The sequence below is a fragment of the Stegodyphus dumicola genome, chromosome 4 (genome assembly GCF_044657685.1).
Source record: "Stegodyphus dumicola isolate Sdum_Otavi_A_Nest chromosome 4, ASM4465768v1".
NCBI classification, from domain to species: Eukaryota; Metazoa; Arthropoda; class Arachnida; order Araneae; family Eresidae; genus Stegodyphus; species Stegodyphus dumicola.
The window spans coordinates 100,725,181-100,749,888 of record NC_140771.1 but is presented as its reverse complement, the minus strand read 5'-3'; the positions used below and the strand labels follow the sequence as shown (position 1 = coordinate 100,749,888).

Genomic DNA, 24,708 nt, shown 5'->3' with positions numbered 1-24,708 from the left:
TATATTTCTTTCTTCAGAGTCATATAGTTGAATATGATAGTAGCTTTGTGCAAAACTATAATTCCATTAAATTTAAGTTCAGTTTATTGATCCATGAATTTTAAGAACTCGTATACAAATTTTAATGTCTCACCAGAGTTATCTTTGTTATTTTTCTTTACCTCTCGTACGGGCTTCTATTCAGTGTCTGCTACTGGACTGCCTCCATCATTAGCCCAAAAGATAGCATTTTGCACTGAATCACTATAAATGGCGTATCATTTTTAAACTACCACCACCAAATATTATCACCCTGTATTACATTTAAAGTAATTAAATAAAGAAGAATCTGCATGAATGTATGTATGCTTCTCGCACTGTAAAAAAAATGATACCTAGAGCCATGAAATTTTGAATAATGTAGTCTTACACTTGAGTATGGTCACATGGGAGCTTGAATTTTGAAAAACTCGAGGATTTCAAAGCAAGCAGTGGCAATACTGTATGGAAAAAAATTATTTTTATCTTTAGCCCACAAGACTGTCTATTGGAAATTCTAAAGATATGCTGCTTTAAATATTTTGTGATTTTGCTGTTGAATTTTATGTTGCATAAGTGCAAAGAATGTGATATTTAACAAATAAAGTACATAAATAAAATGTGAATAATAAAAAGACCATTTTCCATCAGCATTTCTTCTGTTTCTTTCATTTATATTTTAAAACAGTACTGTTCTATTATCAGGACCAGATTCAGAAATATGCATGTATGTGTTCATATATGCATATGTATATATGTGTGTACGTACACACTTATATGCACATACATATCGACATTTATGAATAGCAGAAGAGTCCCTTGCATACTACAACAACTTCAGTCTCAGTACTTTTGACTAAATGTTGACATGTCATTTCTGCTTTACGATAGTGAGTAGCCGTAAATTAGCCTTAACTGTAATTCATCCCAAACTTAGCAGTGAGATTCACTTTTGCAAAAACTGTGAGTTTCTTCCAAAAAGTGAAGTGTATATATATTTTTCTTCTCACCTTACCCCAGGTGTAAGCTAATGAAATTTTCATGCGATAGTGTGTGGATAGGTTGCAACAGAGATAGTCCACATATACAGTGCCCATCACTTATTAAACTCACTGGTTAATGAAACCAGCTCTTATATCATTCAAAATTCCAGAAACCAAAATCAATAACGAATATATACTAATCAATAGAAAAAGCGCTATTTATTAAACTAATCTCTGCCACTTAGTAAACTGGCAAAAGTCTGTTCTTCAGATCCAGAACAAATTGTTTTTGAATGATAAAAGCTGTTGGTAGTTCATTCATTTATCTTTCAGCCTTTAAAATGTTTCAGCAAAAATTTCGGCCAGTGTAATTAGAAGCAAGACTCCTGGCGTGTTGGGTACACTGCCCTAGTTCCTGTCAGACACCATTTGCAAATCTGTTTGTCTGGACTAGAGCTGAGAGTATCAGATTACTTTTACTTTATGATTAATAAAAGCAGTCTTCTAGAGAAGAAACAAGTTCTTTGATTATAAATGAATGAGTGTTTCTCAGAATGAAAGGGCCCACCAGCGGCCGAGCGGTAAAGTCGCTGAACACTGGTAGTTCGGTCCGAGGTTCGAATCCCGCGAACGGGCTGGCTGCATGGGCGTTTTCGTGGTTTTCCCCATGTGTAACGTATATACGAGCCAGTTTCCCTTAGAAAGTCCTCTACGAAGGCATCCCTCCTCTTAGGCAGATAGCCCTCGAGGCTTTACCATAATCACACACACACACACTAGCTCAGAATGAAAGAATAGGTAATGCTTAAGTGAACACTGGTTCCCTTTCTCAAACACCAACTGATAGGGGATGGAAGTGTATACACACATTAAGTTTGCAGGGTTTGCTCAAAATCCATTATGAAATGCTCCCTTGCATTATCATACATTATCAGTCTTTGATTGGAAATGGAGAGTGGTCACTGTAAGCTGAAGAAAAAAGTTTTGATTATGTCTATAATAATCATGATGTAACACTCGACTTGACAAAGGTGCAATCCTCCTGCTGGCAAGAAATGAGAATTTCGGATTTGAACAAATCACTCGAAGATACATTTTTTACGTTCTTTTTATAAGCGAAAAATATCATGATTTGTTTATAAAAAACAATGGAACTTGGAATGCAACAAAAAAGAATACATATGAGAATGGCTACATTGCTTGACTGAAGGAGTATTATGAGAATGGTTGGCAGAGTTAGGCACATTCTGAAAATTTGGCAGCTTCTACTAAGATGGTTGTGTTAATATTTAACCTTCCAGCACACGCGCTATGCACAAAGTTTATGACAAATTCGGTTTTTAATGCACATTTTTTGCATTTCACAGTTGGAGACATCTGAATGTCATTTCTATTCCTCCTTTCAACCTTTCCCCAGATCATGAAATCTACCAACAGGAAGTCATATGAATTTTTTGTTTTTTTTACTGGCTTTTGCACTACATGGCAGCATCTTCGTAAAAGTTACGACATGCATGTGGTTGGTCGTGGGTGAAAATTCAGAAAATATTTTTTTCTCAAATATTTTGTAATTTTATGTTATTAATTAATGTGTATTATTTTAATTTGTATAAATTCGACTCTTTAATTTTTATATCGGTTTTCATGGCGAAAAAATATGTCCAACCAGCTGATTTTGCTCGCATTCTTCAAGAATTATCTGATGAAGGAAAAAAAAAGCCAAGGAAACCTTTGTATGTGAGAACAATAGCGTGGAGGAACATGGAGGAATAACAGCGGGGAGCGAGCGTGGAAAATATAGGGTAAATAATATCAGCAATGAATCTGAACAATATATTTCAGATTATGATAGTTATAATGATGTTATATTCTATGTTAGTAAGGATAATTCTTCTGAGTGACGAAAACAGAAGTATGCAAACTGTTCAAAGACGAATAAGATGAATATTGTGATCATTATACCTGGCCTAAAACACCATGCCAAGGATATGAAAGATGAAATAGGAACATTTTTTAAAACAGTTGATGAAATTTTGGAATGTACAAATAAATATATAAGTTTACTAAAAGACAAAAGACTCAAGAGACAGAAATTGTTATATATGATAAGAATAAAAAAGGGACACCATGTAAATGCAAAAGAATTGTTCTCATGTGATGTCCCTGGAATTGAAATAACAATTTATTTCAATGATAAATCAACAGGACAGCACACATGAATATTAAAACTAGCTTGGATTTTAAAATATGGTTACTAAATAATAAATTTTTAAATTTCTATAATGAAATACATCATTGCTTTTCCACCTGACTATTATATGGGTTTAAAAATAATTTACTGTCATTTGAATGTGACATCATTTGTATTTTGCAAAATAATAAGGTTAATATTTATGTTTTAACAAATTTATTATCAATATTCACTCACATCTGTAATTTTTCTTGCCAAAAACAGTGTAATAACAGATGTCGTAAATATACGACATGCATGTTCTCATGTAAAATTGCCAAGCACACGTACTAGAAGGTTAAGTATCTCAATTTCCTTCTGAGTATCTAAATTTTCATGAATAGTTTAATTTTGGCATTAATTTAATTAATTATTTAGGTATTAGTTACTATTTTACTAAATAAGTTCAAAGTTGGCGGTGTGCAGAAAAAATGTCTCCCTGAAAAAAGGGAAGCGGAAAGAAAGTCCCCGGAAAATAAGGAACGGAAAAAATGTCACTCGGAAAATAAGGAACGGAAATAAAGGAACTCTAAAATCTCGCCAAATAATGTCGCCAATCGGAGTTGGGAAAACCTGCCAAATTCTAATTTAACCGGCAGGGTTATAGCGGGCTCTCTTGAGGGAAGTTTTAAGGCTAAGATGTTGAGCTGGCTGCAGCCGAGCAAGGTCATTTCGATAGCAGGTTTTTCCCAGGACTTAGAAGAGAAGGGCTAGCTCATAGAGCTTTTCCCCCTGAAGCAGAAAGTGAGAAGTGATGACGTAGCCATGATGACACTGAGCGCGCCAATATAATTCACAGCTTGGAAATTAGCGTTTTTGAACCAGCGTTTAAAATGAGCTAGCTGTGTGTGAAAGATAGCTATAATTTGGAAGAGGCAATGTTACTGCTTTATGCATTTTAGACTGAACCATTAAAAAATTTAATAATGCTTACTCAATTTTAAAATAATAGATAAAATGTGCTACTCTTTTAACATAAAGTTCCGTGTTTTTTTTTTTTTTTTTTTTTTTTCATTTTTATTTGCAGGTTTTTTTATTTAATGCAGGTTTATTTCTAATCATTTCTTTATTTGCATGCTAACTCAAGGAATTTTTATACTGCTTCTAAGATAACTATAATAGCAGCTATTTAAATTTACTCAAAAAACAACTTTACATTGACATAGGTTTAAACATATATGACATATATGGCAACATTTCTGCTAACCTACGTTTGATTTTTTGCCTAATTGTAAATTTTACATTGTTATAATTCTCTTCCGATTCAATATAATAGATATTTTTAAAATAATTTTGTAATTTATACTTATATCTATATTACAATTAAATAAATGTATATAAGATTGTTACCTTAATTTTGACAAAATAGCTTTATTCAGAGTACCTAAAACAGTTATTTAATTTTTCAAAAGTGTGAGTAAAGGAAGCAGGTCTTTTTATGCCAATTACTTTGATGTTTTATACTATTATATTTTATCTAGAATGCTAATCTAGCACAAAATCTAATCAATAATTAGTTACATAGGATACAATAAGAATAACTTTAACAAGTACTTAACAAAATTAGTTTGTTAAATACTTGTTGGTACTATTCATAATACCGAAGATATTATCGATTAACTCATAGAAGTCAGATGCTTTCTGATTTCCTGTGGGGTAGAGTTTACCTCTTGCGGTACTTTTTGAAAATAATGTTTTCTCTGGAGCGACTTTTTGTCTCTCGTTTCCCTTGACCATTAAAGAATTTGGTTTTAGTTTGTGACACAATTTGATTTCTTCTCAATCTCTATTTAAAACCTCTTTAATAATTTCAAAATTTAAAACAGTTACATCTTCTAAAACAAATTCTCTATCTAAAACGCGGTTTCTCAGTAATTTGAGGCAGAGCGCGAAATGAGACCTCTGATTAAAACAAACTGCACATTTTGAAAAGAACCAACTTAGTCCAGTTTAGAGTCATAGCAGAGTTTTCAATCTATATGCATTTCGTCGAAATTGAGAACGCATATTTTTTCTACAGAATACAAATATTCGCCTCTTTCCTTCTTTTTAGTCCCACATAGCACAAAAACATCCTTGGGATATCCCAAGGATGTTGCTCGCGGGATATGCGCACATCCTCAGGACATCCCGGAATATCCAGCGAACCTCCTAAACACCTCCTCCCGAGTGCTTAATGTCACATCCTGGGATATCCTCTGGACATCCCACAAACCTCTTAAGCACATCCCATTATATCCTAAAAACATCCTATCTATGTCCCATCGACAGCATATGGGATGTTATTAGGATTTAAAGTCCTACTTACTACATCCTCAGGACATCCCGTAATATCCCAATTTTCTTCCAAACTCATCCTCCTGAGCGCTTAATGTCACATCACAGTATATCCTTAGGACATCCCATCTACGTCCCACCGACAGGGTATGGAATGTTATCAGGATTTGAAACACTAGTTACAATATCCCTTTAACCTCTTAAATACATACTCTCAACTGCTTAGTGTCACATCCCAGTATATATACAGAGGAAAATTCCAGTGAAAGTATGTGAAGGTGTGATGATCTAAAACCTACTTTTTTTTACACAGATAGTCTCAAATCGTTCTATGGTTACTATGAAAAAATCAGAAATGTTGAAAATATTTATACAACTTATTTTGTTTTTAAATCTGAATTTGTGAATATATTAAAACTGAGCAAGGAAATTAAAATGAATTATTAATACAAAATATTAAAACTGAAAATTTTGCTTTTATTTTTAAGATATTAAAAATCTTTTGATCGTTTTTAAACATCCAATAGCCCCCAAATTGAATTATTCATAATTAAATTATTTTACAAAATCAGTTTCTAATTTCAGTTAATTTGTATTAAAAACTGAATAATAAAATTACCCATTTAATAATCTTTACATAAATGAATCACCTTTCTTTAAAACATGTAAGGAATTTATAGTGTTTTGATGACACTGTTGTGAAATTGTTAAAAGGAATAAATTGTATTTTTAAAACTAAATCAATTCCTAGCCTCAGAATGAATAAATATGTTTTCGTAACATGAGAATGCTGCAGGCTTTTTTATATATTTAATATTTAGTTGTAAAAATTTGACATAATGTTAACAATTCTTTATATCATTCAAAAGGTAACTCAAGAAGCTCTTCTAAAATTCTATCTTTGTGCTCACACAATTAAAAACAAAATCTGAAAGGCCTCAGATTTTAGCAGTCACTCAAAGAGGCTAAAAGTTTATGAATGCATAGATTATCAATACAGATGGGGCAGTGGAAATAGCAAAACATTTTATAAGATACTGACACCAGAAAGTTATATATCTTCTATATATTTGAAAAATGAAGAAATATATCATGTAATTATGTAGAAATATTAAAATGTTTTCAATTAGATATATCATGAATTAAATGCATTTTAAATCAATCAGATTAAAAATTAAAAAAAAAAGCATTGTTAAGAACTGTGTGTAATGCTTTTAAATAGCTTGGCTTGTTAGTCAATAATATATTAGATTTTAAAGGTAAATATGTTAAATTTTGCCAAATGGCAAGACTTGAATGAAAAGCGAGACAAGTTTACGACTGACGATATGAAGTCACATTTCAAAACTAATAGCCCTTTTAGATTAAAATGTTCTGAAAATAATTTGCAATGGTTCAATGGTATTATTTTACGCAAAATTCAGTAAAATGAAATTTACCCGTTGAAATCAGCACCAAATTAAACTTTGTAAATTCTAGCGCATGTTAAAGGTTGTCTCATCCAGAATTTTATTACTAACCATTCATTTCAGAGCAAAATAAAACAGTAATTGCCATTTATATGACAATCAATATCAAAAATTTAAATCTGCATTTTACGCAACATAGAAAAAATTCAAAAGATCTACTGTTTACCATGCAATTAAGGCATTTTATTCTGCTATCAACTCTACCAATTATTAATTCCATTAAGTATATTCAGTTTACTCTTTCTGCTCAATATATGCAATGTAAAATTTTCCATAAATTTATTAATTCATTTTATTTTAAGGTGAGCTTTTATTCAACTCTCAATGTCAACGAGAATGTTTAGTTCATTTTTTATTCGGTCTCAAAAGAGAAATCAAAATACGTGGATTTATGTACGTGTATTTATGAATCAAAATACATGAGAAATCACAGTGAGAAAAGCCCTGCTACCTTAAACTGTGATTATATATAACAAATGCAGTGAATTATAGTTAAAAAATAGTGAAAATATTTATATTTCTGAACTATTTCATATATAACATTTTCAGTTTCGCATATGTGGCAATTTAAGAACTTTTTTACGTATACCAATTTTTTGAAATATCTGCAGATTTTTGTATCTTCAAGGAAAGCTTATTCTTTCACCTTTAGTATATAAGTAATGGTAATTTACCAGATAAAATTACTTAATGGGGAATACAGAAAAATATCTAACCACTTACCTTTGTGACTTCATCTGCAAAGAGACTAAAAAAGTAGTTCAGCTAAATCTGCTATAATAAATATTTATAATAATGCTAAATTATGCAAGATCTATTAATATGACAAATTTTTGTAAAGCTATTTATTTGGATGAAAAATAAACACATTCAGAAATTTATGGCACTATGATTAACAGAGGAAAAACACTTTTCAAAATTCAAAATAGTTTATATTAATCCAATTTATCACATTTTATTTGAATTCATGAAAAACAATCTTATATCTATGTATTCTTATGTATATAAGAACTCTTGATAAATTGGATCTCTGTCATTGCCTTTCACAGCACCTAAAATAAAAAAAAACACTCACAATTACTATATGTGAATATAATTCATAATTAAATTTAAACAAATGACTATTAGAATGCAAATTACAGGAAGCATTTAAAATATTTTAACATTTAGTACCTATAAACAGAGTAGCAATTATTTGATTTTTCAATTATAGTAAAACATGGGGGATGCCTTTTAAAATTTTTTATGTCAGAAAATAAACTCAAACCACCAGCTGAACATATGAGCAGTTTTATCAATCAGCCACTGGTAGGTAACCTGGATACTGAATCAACATATAAAGTTGCCAAGATAAAGAGAGAAACAAAATTATGATAATCACATCTAACCTATTCATAAAAGTATTTTAAATTTAATGTGTAGGCATGTCCAAAAAGAGTGAGAATGAATTTATTTTGCAACACAAAGTAAAGTCTTGCAGGAGCAAAAAACACTTGTCTCATGAGATTGGCAAGTAAAAAATAATTAACTGCATCTGGTAACATTTATCTGACAACACATAAGTAATTGTGGTTGATCTTTACATTATGGTAACTTGGCGTTTTTTTGGCGAAAATTTGGCGACCAACTCTCCTACAGCAACCCTCTATTTCTTTTTCCCGCCGCCATTTTGTCTTCATGAAGTAAAGACATGTTTCTTTTCTTTTTATCTACTGAACAATTCTTCCAACAATCTACTAGCCGAATTACACTTATGCTAAAAATTTTATCTAACAAAACTGCTTAATCATGACAAATATTCACTGCAAAATTGGGAAAAAGTGCACAATACCATACTCCTTACGCGTTTTTCAAAATAACACATACACATAAACCATGTACACGCCGACTTATTTTTACTTAAAAAAACGTCCCAGAATTGCACAAAAATGGCATTGCTCACACTCTTCACTATATCCATGTACACTGCTTTTTTCTCATAAATTAGAAAAATTTCACGAAAATACATGACAATTTTCTCAATCTTTAAACCCGGTAAAAAGAACATATATGAAATTACCTGATCGCGAAAAAGTATTTACCCTTTCCAAATATGAACATTTCCACATATAAAATAAATAAAATATCCAAAAACCTCTAAATCATCTATTACATTATACACGTCACCAACGAATTCATACCGCAAGCATTACAAATACTTAGTATCAAATATTTAAATTATTTCCATGCACGTTTACTTCAACTTAAACGTGTACCAAATTCCTACAAACATAAAATTCACAAAATAACTATCATTTAATTAAAATATCACTAAACCATGTACACGTCGACTTATTTTTACTTAAAAAAACATCCGAGAATTGCACAAAAATGGCATTGCTCACACTCTTCACTATATCCATGTACACTGCTTTTTTCTCATAAATTAGAAAAATTTCACGAAAATACATGACAATTTTCTCAATCTTTAAACCCGGTAAAAAGAACATATATGAAATTACCTGATCGCGAAAAAGTATTTACCCTTTCCAAATATGAACATTTCCACATATAAAATAAATAAAATATCCAAAAACTTTTACCTCTAAATCATCTATTACATTATACACATCACCAACGAATTCATACCGCAACCATTACAAATACTTAGTGTCAGATATTTAAATTATTTCCATGCACGTTTACTTCAACTAAAACGTATACCAAATTCCTACAAACATAAAATTCACAAAATAACTATCATTTAATTAAAATATAATTAAATTCAAAAACACTACTTAAAATATAAATGAGCACATACATTAAATTAATACATACATAAATACCCATTTCGAATTCACTTTAGTTACGGCCATGGGATCCAAAAATTCACGAACACTGTTTCACACAACACAGAATAAAGCCAAATACAAAACTTCCAGATTTTTTCCCGATTTCGCCCCTTTTCCGATTAAAGAACCGTAATTCGTCCATTAATATCACATGACATATCCCATGATCTCTCATTTCCCTCACACAAAATAATGCGTAATCGGAACTGAGTACTGCTCACATTATTACCAAAGTCCCAGGTAGTAACCTTTATCGCCTCCAAAAAGTTACCAAACTACCAGTTACCATATTGTAAAGATCAACCGTAATTGTTAGCTACGTGCAGAAAATAAAATCTGATCAGGGGCGTAGCTAGAGGGGGGGCAAGGGGGGCATCTGTCCCCGGGTGCAGAATCCAAGGGGCGCCAAACTTATGTTAGAACATTTTAGAATTAAATGTTTTCCATCCTTGGCATGCAGAAGGGGGCGCGAAATCTTCAGTTGTCCCTGAGCGCTGAAAACCCTAGCTATGACTCTGAATCTGATCATGTTAATGGAATTTTAAACTTTTGAATTTAACCGCAGAAATTTGCCAAAGAAGTACTTGTAACAGCAGTAAATGAAGATGTGGCTAATCTTTACTGTATGGTACACCTTGGTTTCTGTCTGAAAGAAAATCGCAAAGTGGTATTGGTTGTTTGCGAAATGTGGAAGCCCATTGCGTCGAATAAGTTTTTCGGTAACCCTAATGTTGATAATGTTGGCAAAAGGAGCCTTTGGGAAAAAATTTTGTCAATAAAAAGGAGTTATTTCTGCAAATATTGCCAACGTGCTGTGATAAATTTAGTTTTGGGCTACTTTTTTTAATAGTAAACCTTTTGTACGGTCCCAGGTTTTTGGTTCTTACCATTCTTTTCAATTGCTGTGTTTGGTTGCACGGAAGTGGTATGGTCTTGTATTTTGAACATACTTTTTATTATTTTGGTGTGGGTACCATCGTTTGAGTATGTCTGAGGTGACTAAGAGACAAAAAATTTAATTGAATTGCTTACCTGGAGGATGGTGGTGGGAAGCCTAAACATACGCACGTGAAAAAAAAGGTATGTTAAAAAAATGATGTTTCATTTATTTTTTTGTCTCTGTGTGTTAATTTTTGTTAGAAGATTTGTTGTTTAATGTTTTTATGTTAGGAAATATGTATTTTTGGTAACTTATTCCTCTCTGTTTGTGTATTTTTGGTTGTCTGTGTGTTAAGACAGTGGCGAATTTTTTCTGGTAACTATGATATTTTTAAATTTCTGATTTTCTTAAAGTGAAAATAGATCAATGTGTACATGAACAAAGTTAAGGCAGTGCACAATGCCCAGTTTGTGCATTTCTCTGTTTTAATAGGTCGATGTGTACATGGACACAGAATTTGTGTATGTCTTTGACTTCTTATTTTGGTTTTGTGTAGCGGCCACCTTGAAATTGGTGCCGATCTTGATATAAAAAAAAGAAACGATTCGCCAAGGGTCACAGTAGAGTAAATTTTTACCAAAGATGTTCTACCATAATCACCATTTCAATGGTTTAAACACTAGTGGAGCAGTATGCAGAGATGAAGATTTGAGTTTTGTTTACACAGCATGATGGTTTAGGCACTCCAGCCATTACAGTGAACAAAATTATAATAAACATAGCCACAATAATTGTCTATAAATATTGATGTATAACACTGCATTAACTAATATATTTCTTATGCTAGTATATACAGAATCCTTAATCGAAGGAAAAATCAGAAGACTGTGCATGCATTTTCCTTTAACTGAAACATGGATTTGACCAAACAAATCTCAGTCTTACGGGACATGCCACACTATGCAGATAGACAGTAAAAAGTGCTTGTGTTGTTTTTATTCGTTAGAGGTATGAAATAAATATACTTCTAGATTTTAATTTTTTCTTTTCTTGTTTTACATTTGGATTACCTATCAAAAAGTAAGGAATTTTGATATTATTACAATATCGGAGTTAAAATAACAATTATTGGACATGTTAAAGTAATGAAAATTTTAAATTAGGTTAAAAAGTAACCCTTAATGTGGCATATTTTTGAATTAAAGTCTATCGACATTAAAAACAACAAAACGTCCCTCTTTATTAAGGACTTTAATTAACTAATTTTAAATACGGAGCTATGAATGAATTTTTTCCCTTGCATGTTATAATAACTGAAACAAAATTACTCTGATAACAGTCAAAATTCCTAAATGCAAGTACATAAAATTTACTTTAGCAATTTAAAGAGATGAGACACACTGAACACATGAATAAATTTCTATCAAAGAATAATTTATTAAATTTGGCCCGTTCCATAGTAAACTTTAACCATTAGATTACATTATTACACCATGTTATCAGTTTGAAAAGCTAGTCATATGCCAGATCTTGGATGTAAAAGAAATGCACAAAATAATATACAGATTATTGAAAAATGATGTAGACCAATGTTTATAGATATGATTAAATTTAACAGAAAATTTACTGTCACAACCACATTTTTAAGTGAAATGTATTATTTTAACATTTTACAATATTTAGGGTATGGCATTAAATGCAACATTATGTGCCTGGATATAAGTTAGTAAATTAAAAAAAAAATAATAATAATCAAAGAATGAATGTCATGAAAAATTTCAAAAACAAGCAGAATTTAATTTAGAAGACCTTTAGACACTTATGATAAATAAATTTGAGAATTCTTCACCCAAAATTAAATTATAATTAACTAAAACCAGTTTGACTGACCTGCAATTTTTTCTAGCTTGAAAACCAAATTCTTCTCCACATGGTAATAACATCTTAACCAGTTGAAATTCCTGCAGAAAGTTTGATAACACAGTAATAGAATTAATAGAATAGAAAAATTAACACAAAAGTATAGAACATCATTTAAACTTAACATTATTACAAATTTTGGTGCTTTCTATCTGTAAAGCTGTGAAAACTGGCAAAATGATTAGTTTATGGTTCATATTTACTGCTCTGTTCACAAGTAGTAATTCAAATAAGCACTTTATAAGAAACAAGAAATTTTAGGATGCACACACACAAAAATATATACATTGGGTCAATATTCACATATTTTTCATCCAATGGAATACTATTCAGAAATAAAGATTAAATATGAAGCATGTAAATACATGTATGTGATATGCATATTCATAGTTTGCTATTATCATGTGCATTCTCTTGCTGTTTTAGCATAAGTTGAAGCTGTGAGGGCAGATAATAAGAAAGTATCAGAATTTTTCATGTATAAGAAAAGATTGCCCTGACAATAGTATCTCAATTGTTTAGCACTGACATTTACATAGCACATTTGAAATATATAGTAATATATGTATAATAAAAAGATAATTGCATATTATGAATTCATTTTTTTAAATGCCAAACTTTAACAATTCTTTCACATATAATTAAACAGAATTCTTTCACATGAACATCTAAAATCCATTCTTAACTAAAGAATAAATAATAAAACCATGTAAATTTCTTATCAAGCCCATCATTTCCGAAATGTCTACTTCTGAAAGTTCCCAGCATTTCTGAATATATTATTAAATTACTAAACTAAGCATCAATGATCGTCATGTTCGCTAATGTGGCAATATCTTTCACACTTCTTTGTTACCACAAGTAACAAGTAGGCTTCAATAAATCTTTAACTGTTACATGCTACTTTTGTCTAAAATTTGTAGAAATAATAAAATTAAATGAGCTCTTTATAATATGCTCAAAGAAATAATTTTGTATGAAAATTTGTATGTTATATATTGGCCTGATTAATGATTCAGGAAATAATTCAGGTTTTCAAAGTGCTTCCAATAATTCAAATTTCAGCTTGTGTCAAAATAAAATCTATAACACAAAGATAAGCAAATTTCCTTATGAACAATGCATTTTAACATTATTCAATCACACAGTACTGATTGCTTCAATAAACATTACTGTAACTGTGTTATTTAAAAGACTGTAATGTTTTAATTATTTCCTTAATTAAAACATTACAGTCTTCCTCCTTCTAACACCAAAAGAAAACCCAGATAAGAAATATAAAAATATCAGTAAAAATAAATTATATTATTGAATGACACTTTACATTAATTACACTTATGCATATATTATTTTATTATAAATTATTTCAAAATCAAAGAAGAGAAAGGGGAGAAACTTTAATATTGACATTTCTAAAATGATATAAACATTAATCATTTAGTACAGTTTGTTATTTCAGGTAAAAAGAATTCACTTTTCTGGATAGCATTTATATTCCCATCTCACTTTCAATGAAACATTAAGAGAAATGCATATAATTTAAACACCAGTTTATTTTATTTATCAGACAGATTATGTCAACTCGAAAAAACCTATCGGTAAAATTCGGTAGTAATAATTCTGAATGTTAGGCAACTTGCATGATTCAACAAAAATTATCAATACTTTTATTATAATGACAATACTACAGTAACATGAACATAAAATTAAACTGCATATAACTATAAAATAAGCCAGCACATAATAATGGTGCATTGGTTTCTAAAACAATGGGCTCGATGAAAAAATACATGTATTATGGTAGCTATTCATATTCTTCAGCTTTCCTAATATTCTCATGTTCACTTTACATAACTAAAGTATCTAAAATACAATAAAAATGCAAACAATATTTATGAGAAAATGTTAAAAGCAATCATAAGCATTTGATTGAATGACCATATTTTGTCTTCCTGCAAGTCGAATCTTAAAATGATTATGCAGTTTGAAAAATGCTTAATCCTTTTATAAAATATTCAAAAAAGATTAAAAAAAGGTACTGTTCTGTTATCAGGACCGGGTTCAGAATTGTATTTATGTATGCTTGTATATTTGTATGTTTGTGTGTCTACATATACACATCTATGCACATACTTACGAACACAGGTTCATACATTTCAGATTCTGGTCCCAATAACAGAACAGTACCCCCAAAAAAACTTGAATTACAAACTAGATTAAGATAATGTTTCAACCATACATATTTTGGACAAAACAATGCAAACTTTTATTTTTATACAATTGTTCAAACTATTTAACATAAATTTATTGCTGCAATAAAATGCAAATTAGATATTTGAAAAGACAGCCAGCCATTGAGATACACGTAATTCACGACAGAATGGTAACAATTCATAAAGCTGTGAAACATTTAACTGTCAAAATGACATAAATTCGAAAAGCAAAAAAAGTAAACATACAAGTATTGCAAATGAACTTACCTTTCATGCAACAAAAAATATCCATACAAGTTAACCTCATGGCGCAGACATTTTGGATTTCGTTTCAAATCTAGAGCTGGAGCAAACCGCTTGTATTCGTTACTGAGTAACGGGTACATCGGTTGACTCGAAGTACCGATTCGGTACTCACAAATTCATTTCGTTATTCGCATCTGTTCGTTACTCGCATCTGTCGTACGATGCGGTTTGTTCGAGTACGAATGATGCGGTTTCGATGCGAATACGAATGATGCGGTTGCTGTTCGAATAGGAATGATACGGTTGCGTCACAATGCGCTCATATTTTTCATAGATAATTTTGAATTTTTTTGGGCATCGGGCAAACTCTTGTTTACATTATGTGTTTTAGTTGAATTACTATTTAGTTGTTGATATTTAAGAAAATGAGCAATTTTGATAGCGCGAAGCGTTATTTTGTATTTGCTTTTTACTATTGCTATTTATGTTTGTAATTTGAAAATTTAAATGATTCTTTTTTTTTTTTTTTTTTCCCTTGAGCGTGCCATAGTCAGATTTTATTGATTTGAAATATTTATATACTGCACTTAGGTATTGTTTATATAAGAATATGTAGGTTAATATAGGTTCTTTACTTCCTTGTATCAAATAAAATGGTAGTAATTATTGTAATCGAGAAAACTTTTGGTTATCATATTTTAACGGAAATATCCGTTTTTGACGATTACGGAATCCATGTGAATTATTTTTTGGGCTGACGCCTGTACGTACGAACACAATGAAGGACTCTCTCTCTTTTTTTTTTTTTTTTTTTTTTTTTAACTTATTGTTAAATGTAATCCCATTTACTCTAAGCTGATACTTATGACTAATGATTATGACTCTAAGTTGATACTTGAAAGGGATTTTTTTCGTGATGTGTAAGTACGTATGTATGCATTTTGCATAACTCAAAAACGGTTAGTTATAGAACGTTGAAATTTTGTATATGGGTCCGTTATAACATCTAGATGTGCACCTCCCTTTTTATTGCAATCGGTAATACTACCAAACGTAAATATGTATATATATATATATATATCAAATAAATTATAATTAAATGTAAAGTACATATATATATGTCCTTATAATTAAATGTAAAGTACACACACACACATATATATAAAATAAAAGCCAAGTAAGGAGAAAATAAAAGCCTTGGCTTTTATTTTATTTAATTATCACTAAATAAGTTACTTGACTTTTATTTTCGCAATCATTGGTTGTAGTCAGGACTTAATTTTTAAAATTAGAAGTGCTGGAGCTCTATGGAAGGCCATCAGGAAAGATGAATAAATAAATAAATAAATTGATAAAAATAAAATAACTATTACAATAATAAAATAATTAGCAACTAGAATATTAAATGATTATTATTATAATTCAATAAAAATTTAAAGACAAATGAAAATTTAATTAATTCTTAAATTAATGATGAATAACTAAGTAATGAAATAAAATACCAGACATTGTCTTGTTTGGAGGCTGTGGCTAAAATTGCAATTTAAGAACTAAGCCGAGCATTAGCTAAATTTAGGCTTTTGATGAGCAAATAATGTACTGTTTACCAGAGTATAGATAGAAATTTGGTTATGTAGCCCATTCTTCTAAAACGACGTTTCGTAGCTGCCTTCCACCACCAATTCCCTTTTTTTTTTTTTTTTTTTTTTTTTTTTTTTTTTTCAGTTTCGGTTAATTCGGTTACAGCAAAGCACACTAGGGCTATTGCCTACGGGGAGGGAGGCCTTCGTGTCGGATTTGTTAAAGGGAACTGACTCATATGCAAGTTACACACGGGAATAACAATGAAAACGCCCGTGCAGCTAGCCGTTAGCCGGGAATTGAACCCCGGACCGAACTATTAGTGCTCAGCGACTTTACCGCTCGAGCTCTGGTGGGCTCTTTTTTCTTTTCATTCGCTGTTTGAAAAACGGGTGTTCACTTTACGATAAAGTAAGCACCTGTTTACTTCAATTAAAATGGGTTAGACGATATGACTCTTCCTACTTTAATCTCACTTAGCTTTTGATTTCTAATATTGATTCAATGTTTTCTGTAGACAAAGTATTCTGATTAGAATAATAGATTTCAAACATGTTCAAAAGGTGTGTATCTGAATATAATTAGGTTTTTATAACATAGGGCACATTTTATTAGTTTCACATAGTTCTAAAGCAATTGAACCACAGCATCGCTGTTTTGAAAGAAAGTAAAAATGTGAGAAATGTATAATGAACATTAATATATACATGCTTTATTAAAAGTAGTCAGCCTTTTAAAACGTGACCGTCTATGCTTTTAGGGGATTTTTGGAGCTCTGTGCATTTGCTCTGGCATCTTAAAAAAGTGATGTTCAGTATCAACGTATGTTTATGTTCTCAAAAATACAGGTCTCTTTCAGAAAGCGATCTCTTAGAAGTCGTCAATAAATGATTCAGTATAGTTATTTTCTAATAGACCATAGAATAAATTTATTTTAACGTCAATTTAAAAATGGCTGCTTGTACTAAGAGTTAAGAGCAATAAGACTCTAATTTTTCTTTCGCAATTAGCTATCATGCCAGCTGAATTGTTTTCTGCATAACCTTTATTGTGTATAATTGAAATATTTAGCTATGCATTCAACAAATATACAAAAAATGTAAGACAAATCATTAAAAAAATTAAAATTTGGAACATTAATGATAATTTTTTGTTATACATAAAATATTATTAATGAATGATGAATTTATATCATATTATATATAAATCAAAATTTAAACTCCTATTCCTTTATAATAAATTGAAGAAAAGCTATAAAGTGAATTAATTTTTAAAAACAAAACAAAAATTTAAAAAAAAATTTTTTTCGTACACCTAGAATCTAAAAATGACGAATACTGAATTTTACGACTCATGAGTATATGGGTGTATTTAATTATGGCAAGGCTCACTATGGCTATCTGCCTAAGGGGGGATGTCTTCGTGGAGGACTTTCTAAGGGAAACTGGCTCGTATACACGTTACACATGAGGAAAACCACGAAAACACCCATGTAGCCGGACCGTTCGCGGGATTCGAACCTCGGACCGAACTACCAGTGTTCAGCGACTTTACCGCTCGGTCGCTGGTGGGCCGTTTTACGACTCATATAATAATAAATGCATATTCATATTGTAACAGAAATTTTGTTAGAAGTCTAGAATATGTATAGTTATTTGTGATCTTTTAAAACTGTCGTAACATGATGCACATTTATCATTATCGTGAACCAAAACAGTATGCTTTACATCCTTACAAATATACGTGATAGATTTTAATATTTATTTCTGCATATACTTACGTTTCCCAAAGACACGAAAGCAAGTCAAGCAGATTTTTGTTGTATTAAGCAGACTTAAGTTCTTTGTTAGCTAGTGTAACATAATTTCGGATTCTATGAGCCTTCCAGAACTATTAGCAAAATAGTGGAAACGTCTTTAAATTATGTTTTTATAAGCAAACAAAAAATTATGTTTTTATAACAGATGTACACTGAGCAGTGATCAACTGATATATTTCTTAAATGGTTAGGTTAGGTTAGGTTATTTAATTACGCAAAGCCTCGAGGGCTATCTGCCTAAGGGGAGGGATGCCTTCGTGGAGGACTTTCTAAGGGAAACTGGCTCGTATACACGTTACACATGGGGAAAACCACGAAAACACCCATGCAGCCAGCCCATTCGCGGGTTTCGAACCTCAGACCGAACTACCAGTGTTCAGCGACTTTATCGCTCGGCCGCTGGTGGGCCCCATATTTCTTAAATGATTTGGTTTAGTTGATTATGACAAAACACACTGGGGCTATGTGCTTAAAAGGAAAAATGCCTTCGTAGAGCACTTTCTTAGGAAAGCTGGCTCGTATGGTACGTGGTAAGCTGGCTTGTAAGCTGGTACGGGAAAAAAAAAACCACGAAACGGTTATGAAGCCAACTCGTTTGCCTGAGATCGAACTCAGGTCGGAACTACCAGCGTTCAGCGATTTTACCGCTCGACCGCTGGTGGGCCATTTCTTAAATGAATAAAGGTATACTCATAGCATTATGAAATAACACTGATTGAAATATTTAGTGCTTCACTATTATCTGTAATAAAGTAACATAAAACTTTCCTTACCTTTTATAGATTTCTAAATTTCTTTCAAGTTCTTATTTGTACTTAACCTATACATTTGCGAATATTTTTATCGATTTTATTGTTAAGTGTAAAAAGCAAGTTGACATTTATAATATAGCATTCCTTGTCTCAACAAATAACAGTCTCAACAAGGAGTTTTTGGAGAGGGGATGAATCGGGGAAATTTCACCCTTTCGTCATTAGCGGTTCTGATGAAGGGAATGGGGGAAGCAGCAAACGAAATAACGAATAACGGACAAATAACGAAAGCTAATCTTTAATGCGGTCTCCCAGTTTCTGTATTTGTATTTGGGAAAGTTTTATGGTCATTATGAAAAAGTGAAAATTTGATATGGATTCCGCATGACTTCCTTCTACGACTATTTAAATTATGCTTTAAATTATGCTTATTTTTGCTGCACTTCATTTAAACTTATTTCCTCGAATTATTCTAACTCAATTAAGCGATACCCGAAGGCAAGTTACAAATGGCACCAAACATTGCAAATTTTGAAACTAAATTTCCCGGTCAATCTTTGTCCTACGGGACTCAAACTTCTTGTATTTTTATTTTTTCATAACAAGTATAAAACTTTGCCAGATATAAATATAGAAACCAGAAGACGACATTAAAAGTTAGATTTCATAATTTGTCCAAAATTAATTCTTTTTTAAATTTGACATTGACAAAATATGAATATTTTCGTCATTTAAAATACTTCTGTATTTTTGTTGCACCGTATTTAAACTTGCTTCCTCGAGTTATTGACATTAAATTACATTAATTCCATTATCTATCGGAAAATAATTATAGCAAATCATCTATTTACCACATCTCTAAGAGGTCACCTTTTAAGAGATCTCTATTTTTGGGAACATAAACAAACATTGGTAGTGAACATCATCTTTTTAAGACCACCACATGTAAAATCCTCTAAAAGCATGAATGGTTGCATTTAATGAGGACCCATTACTTTTAATAAGGAATGTAACATTAATCTTAATTATACATGTTTTTGATGTGTGTGCCAAAATAGTGATAACGTACTTCTGTTGCTTTAGAAATGTGTGAAATTTAAAAAATGGATACTATACAACAAAAATGTTATTATATTCAGATACACACCTTTTGAACACGTCTAAAATTCATTATTCTGCTCAACATAATTTGTCTGCATAAAATATTAAATAATATTAAAAAATCAAAAGCTAAGTCGAAGTAGAAACAGTCATCTCTTCTAAACCATTTTAATTGAAGTAAACAGACGTTCGCCTTATCGTAAAGTGAACACCTATTTTTCAAACAGCGGATGAAACGGGAAAGAGGGAATTTGTGGGGGAAGGCAGCGAACGAAATAACACTTTTTCGAGCTGGGGATAAAATGAGATAGGGCGAAACGATACTAAGCCAATAAGACAAGATCTGGTATTTTACTTTATTATTTAATTAGTCATCATAAATTAAAAAATTATTTTAATTTTTATTTGTTTTTACATTTTTATTAAATTGTACTTATAAGTATTTTATACAGTTGCTAATTATTATGTTACTTTAATTATTCATTATTTTAATCATTATTTTTTATTATTTTAATTATTAAGTTTTTAATAAGTAATTTTTTGTTATTTTAATTACTAATTAATGTTATTATTGTAATATTTATCTCCTTTCTTTCTTTATTTTTTATTTTATTTTTTCCTGTTTTCCTGACGGCCTTCTGACTTTAGAAACTAAGCCCTGACAGCAATAGAAAAATTAATAATGAATCCAGTACACCAAAAAATAATAGCCAAAATAAAGTGAATTATTTCTACCCAAAAATGCGACGCAAAACTCCCTATCGTAGCACTACCCAGTTCCCGCAGGATAGAATAGCTCACGTGATTCAATGCAATGCGACGTTTCAAAGCCCTTTTTAGGGCCGTAGACCGATAAAATAGGCTCAAGATACGGATACCGATCGATTTTACCGAAAGTAACGAGTAACGATACGATAGTAACGAGTACTGGTTCACCGAGTAACGAATACATACGGGTACACAATTTCTCGTTACTTCTACAGCACTATTCAAATCAGACAGATGTTTACGGATTTGCGAAAGAATACGAGGAACTAGTAGTTTGCCGGATACAATGTGCAATGACGCGAAAGAATATAGTTCTGCAGAACTTCCTACATTATTCCGTAATAAACAGTACTATTTCCTAATTTTTTCTTTATCTAATTAATTAATTAATAGGGAAATAGTTAAATAATGCCGAATTCATTTTTAATGAAATGTAAAATTTTGCATGTATGGGACGACCACCTTCCGTCCAATATTTCTGAGAATATAAACAAATTTTGGAATCTGAGAGTATCAGTAAATAAATATATAGAATATCGCCTCTCAAACGACCACTTCTGAAAGTGACCAATAGTTCTGAGATTATAAATAAATATTGATATTAAGCATTATTTCTATAAGACGACCATCTCTATATAAGACCAAAGTTTCTAGAATCTTGGATAGTCATCAGAGATGTATCTTTACTGCGAAATTATCGCACGACTGTAATTCAATATCAATAACAGATCGCGCGATTGAAAAACATTTTCTGTCCTGTAATTAGAGGAAAAAAATTTTCCTTATGAGGTATTTCTCCCGCTTTCCTAGCGTGCCTTCGTTGTGTAATAGTTCTGCACGCTGGGCCGGTATTTCAGAGGTCCGTGGTTCGATTCACGGCGAAGGCGGTTGCTAATTTTTCATCTCTACGGCTTCCCAAAAAAATCCTAATGTCTCTACAGTGGCGCCCGAACTAAAAAGGTGTTGGATGAGGTATATCCACACCCAGGATTTAGTGATTGGATCCCCTTAAAAAAAAGTCGGCCTTTAAAAAGAGAAGTAATATAAGGTATTTCTCCCGCTTTCCTAGCGTGTCTTCGGCCCACCAGCGGCCGGGCGGTAAAGTCGCTGAACCCTGGTAGTGCGATCCGAGGTTCGAATCCCGCGAACTGGCTGGCTCATGGGTGTTTTCGTGGTTTTCCCCACGTGTAACGTGTATACGAGCCAGTTTCCCTTAGAAAGTCCTCCACGAAGACATCCCTCCCCTTAGGCAGATAGCCCTAGTGTGCTTTGACATAATGAAATACACCACCACCACACCTAGCGTGTCTTCGTGGTGTAGTGGTTCTGCACACTGGGCCGGTATTCCAGAGGTCCGTCCTTCGATTCCCGGCGAAAGCAGTTGCTAATTTTTCATGTTTCCTGCTTCCAAAAAAATACCTAATGTCTCTATATCCAAATTTAAAAAAAAAATTCGTTTCCGTAATTAAATATATCTATATTTAATTTTATCTATATTTGTAGTAGGGTTTGTAATCTGTAAGTAATTATACATGTAATTTATACATTTTTTATAAAAAAATATATGTTATTTAGAATTTTGAAAATATTCTAGAAAATGCTAATCCATTGAAAAAAATCTTCTCCATGACTAAATAAATTTTTAAAAACGTCAGAAAAAATAGCAGTTAAAATTAATAACAAAATAACAAGAATAAATCATCAATCATATCAATATTTTTAATGTACAGCATTTAGAAACAACTTAGTAAAATACATATGAAAAATAAAATAATGTGCAAGTTTCAGATGTGCAATGTCAAAAAATTAAAACTGGTAAATTTGAGAACAAATATCCTCAAAATGTTTGACAACGAAAGTCCTCCGGACAATGCAGAATGAATGTCCTCAGGATGTGAAATTGGTGAACTCCTCAGGACATCTGAGAATCAACATCTTCAGGACATCCTGTCATATCAAGGGACATAGCGACTTAAATAAGACATCCTCAGGATGTTAAATTACAATCTCCTCAGGACATCTGAGAATCAACATCCTTAGGACATCCTAAGTATATCCCAGGATATTGCGACTTAAATAGGACATCCTGAGGATGTTTTGTGCTATGGGGGGTAAGAACATTACTTTGAATTCTTGAACTACACTAAAATTTAGAAAACACTAAAAAATAAAATAAACACCATTTCTTTAATTTGATAATACTAGGTAAAGATATTCCAATTTTTTTCTTAATTTTTTTTCTTTCCAAAAATCATAGCTTTAAGATGACAGAACTCTTATGACGATGCAACGTGAAATATTTTCACTAGTCACCTGATTTTTTTCTTCTTTTTCAGTAATGCATTAATCTGCGTCTTTATAAAAATAGGCTTTAGACATTTTTCCAAATTCTCCGATTCGTGTTCCCCCCCCCAAATTTCGCTATTTGAGATTTTAATTTCTGATACCAATTTCTGTCTAGATGTCGTCCATCTTCTTTGTCGCTGAACAAACATTCTAAAATTTTTCTTTTCTCTATTTTCAATATTTTAATACAATTTAATACAATTTTCTAAGGATATTATTTTGTTCTTCAAATTATCAATGCTTTCTTGTTTATCCTTAAACATTCAGGATGATCTACATTTTCATTTGTGAGTTTTATTTCAAAATCATTAAAATTTTATTTATTATTGTCATCATCAATTTCGATTTATTATTGTCATCATCATTTACTTTCGGCACAGCATTCCATTTCAACAGTTTCTTTTTGTGGCTATCCAAACAAGAGATTTTTCATATCATCTTCATAAACACTGCACAGAAAATGTTCGCTGCAGATTTTTCCGCTCTTCACATTAATAGAATCTTCTCTTTGACATTTGTGTATCCATTCTTTCGTCAAAAGCAAACTCTCATTTGGATCCTTTGGTCCCATGAAATAAAATATCTCATCCTTTCATACTTCTGTAAGTGCTACGGCACGTTACTGCAGCGCAAAAAGCCATATTACGTAAACGATACTTTACAAAATAGAATTTAAAATAAAAACTGACTAAAATTACATATATATAAATTATTTTAAATATATACATTATTAGAAAACATATATATATATTATTAAAATTAATTTGGGATATGTAACCTCTAGAAAATCGTCTCGCAGCTCAATGAAACTACTGTTTTAAACGCGGGAAATCAGCAGGGATAAATAGAAGGGCTAGGTCATTCCTTTGTTCGACTCCTCGCCGACGCGAGTCTCATAGAGGGGGGGGGAACCGGAAGTAATCTGACGTATCTTTGTTGCACCTGCTCTGATTTCGCGCCTTTAAAACTGTAGTTTCATTCAGTTGCGAGACGATTTTCTGGAGATCGCATATCCCAAATTAATTTTAATCATACATATTTGTTTTCTAATAATGCAAATATTTAAAATAATTTGTGTATATATAGTTTTAGTCAGTTTTCCTTTTAAATTCTATATTTAAAGTATCCTTTATGTAATATGGCTTCTTGTGCTGTTGCAACGTGCCGTAACACTTATAGAAATACGAAAGGAAGAGATATTGTATTTCATGCTAATTGAAGCTGACAATAATAAATCAAATGTGGATCATTTTGAAATAAAACTCACAAGTGAC

At 31.4% G+C, this 24,708-nt stretch overlaps 1 protein-coding gene and 1 long non-coding RNA gene across 2 annotated transcripts in view; both read right to left on the bottom strand.

The window, feature by feature from the left end:
* Positions 1–24,708, bottom strand: part of LOC118185563 (glutathione S-transferase theta-1-like) — a 58,289-nt gene that overhangs the window by 22,374 nt on the left and 11,207 nt on the right. The gene's annotated exons all lie outside the window — the stretch shown is intronic.
* LOC146997624 (uncharacterized) lies at positions 7,805–17,350 on the bottom strand. The gene is made up of 3 exons (XR_015040727.1): positions 15,089–17,350; positions 12,579–12,649; positions 7,805–8,029 (listed from the first exon to the last, which is right to left on the bottom strand). It is a non-coding gene; the product is annotated as an uncharacterized LOC146997624 (long non-coding RNA).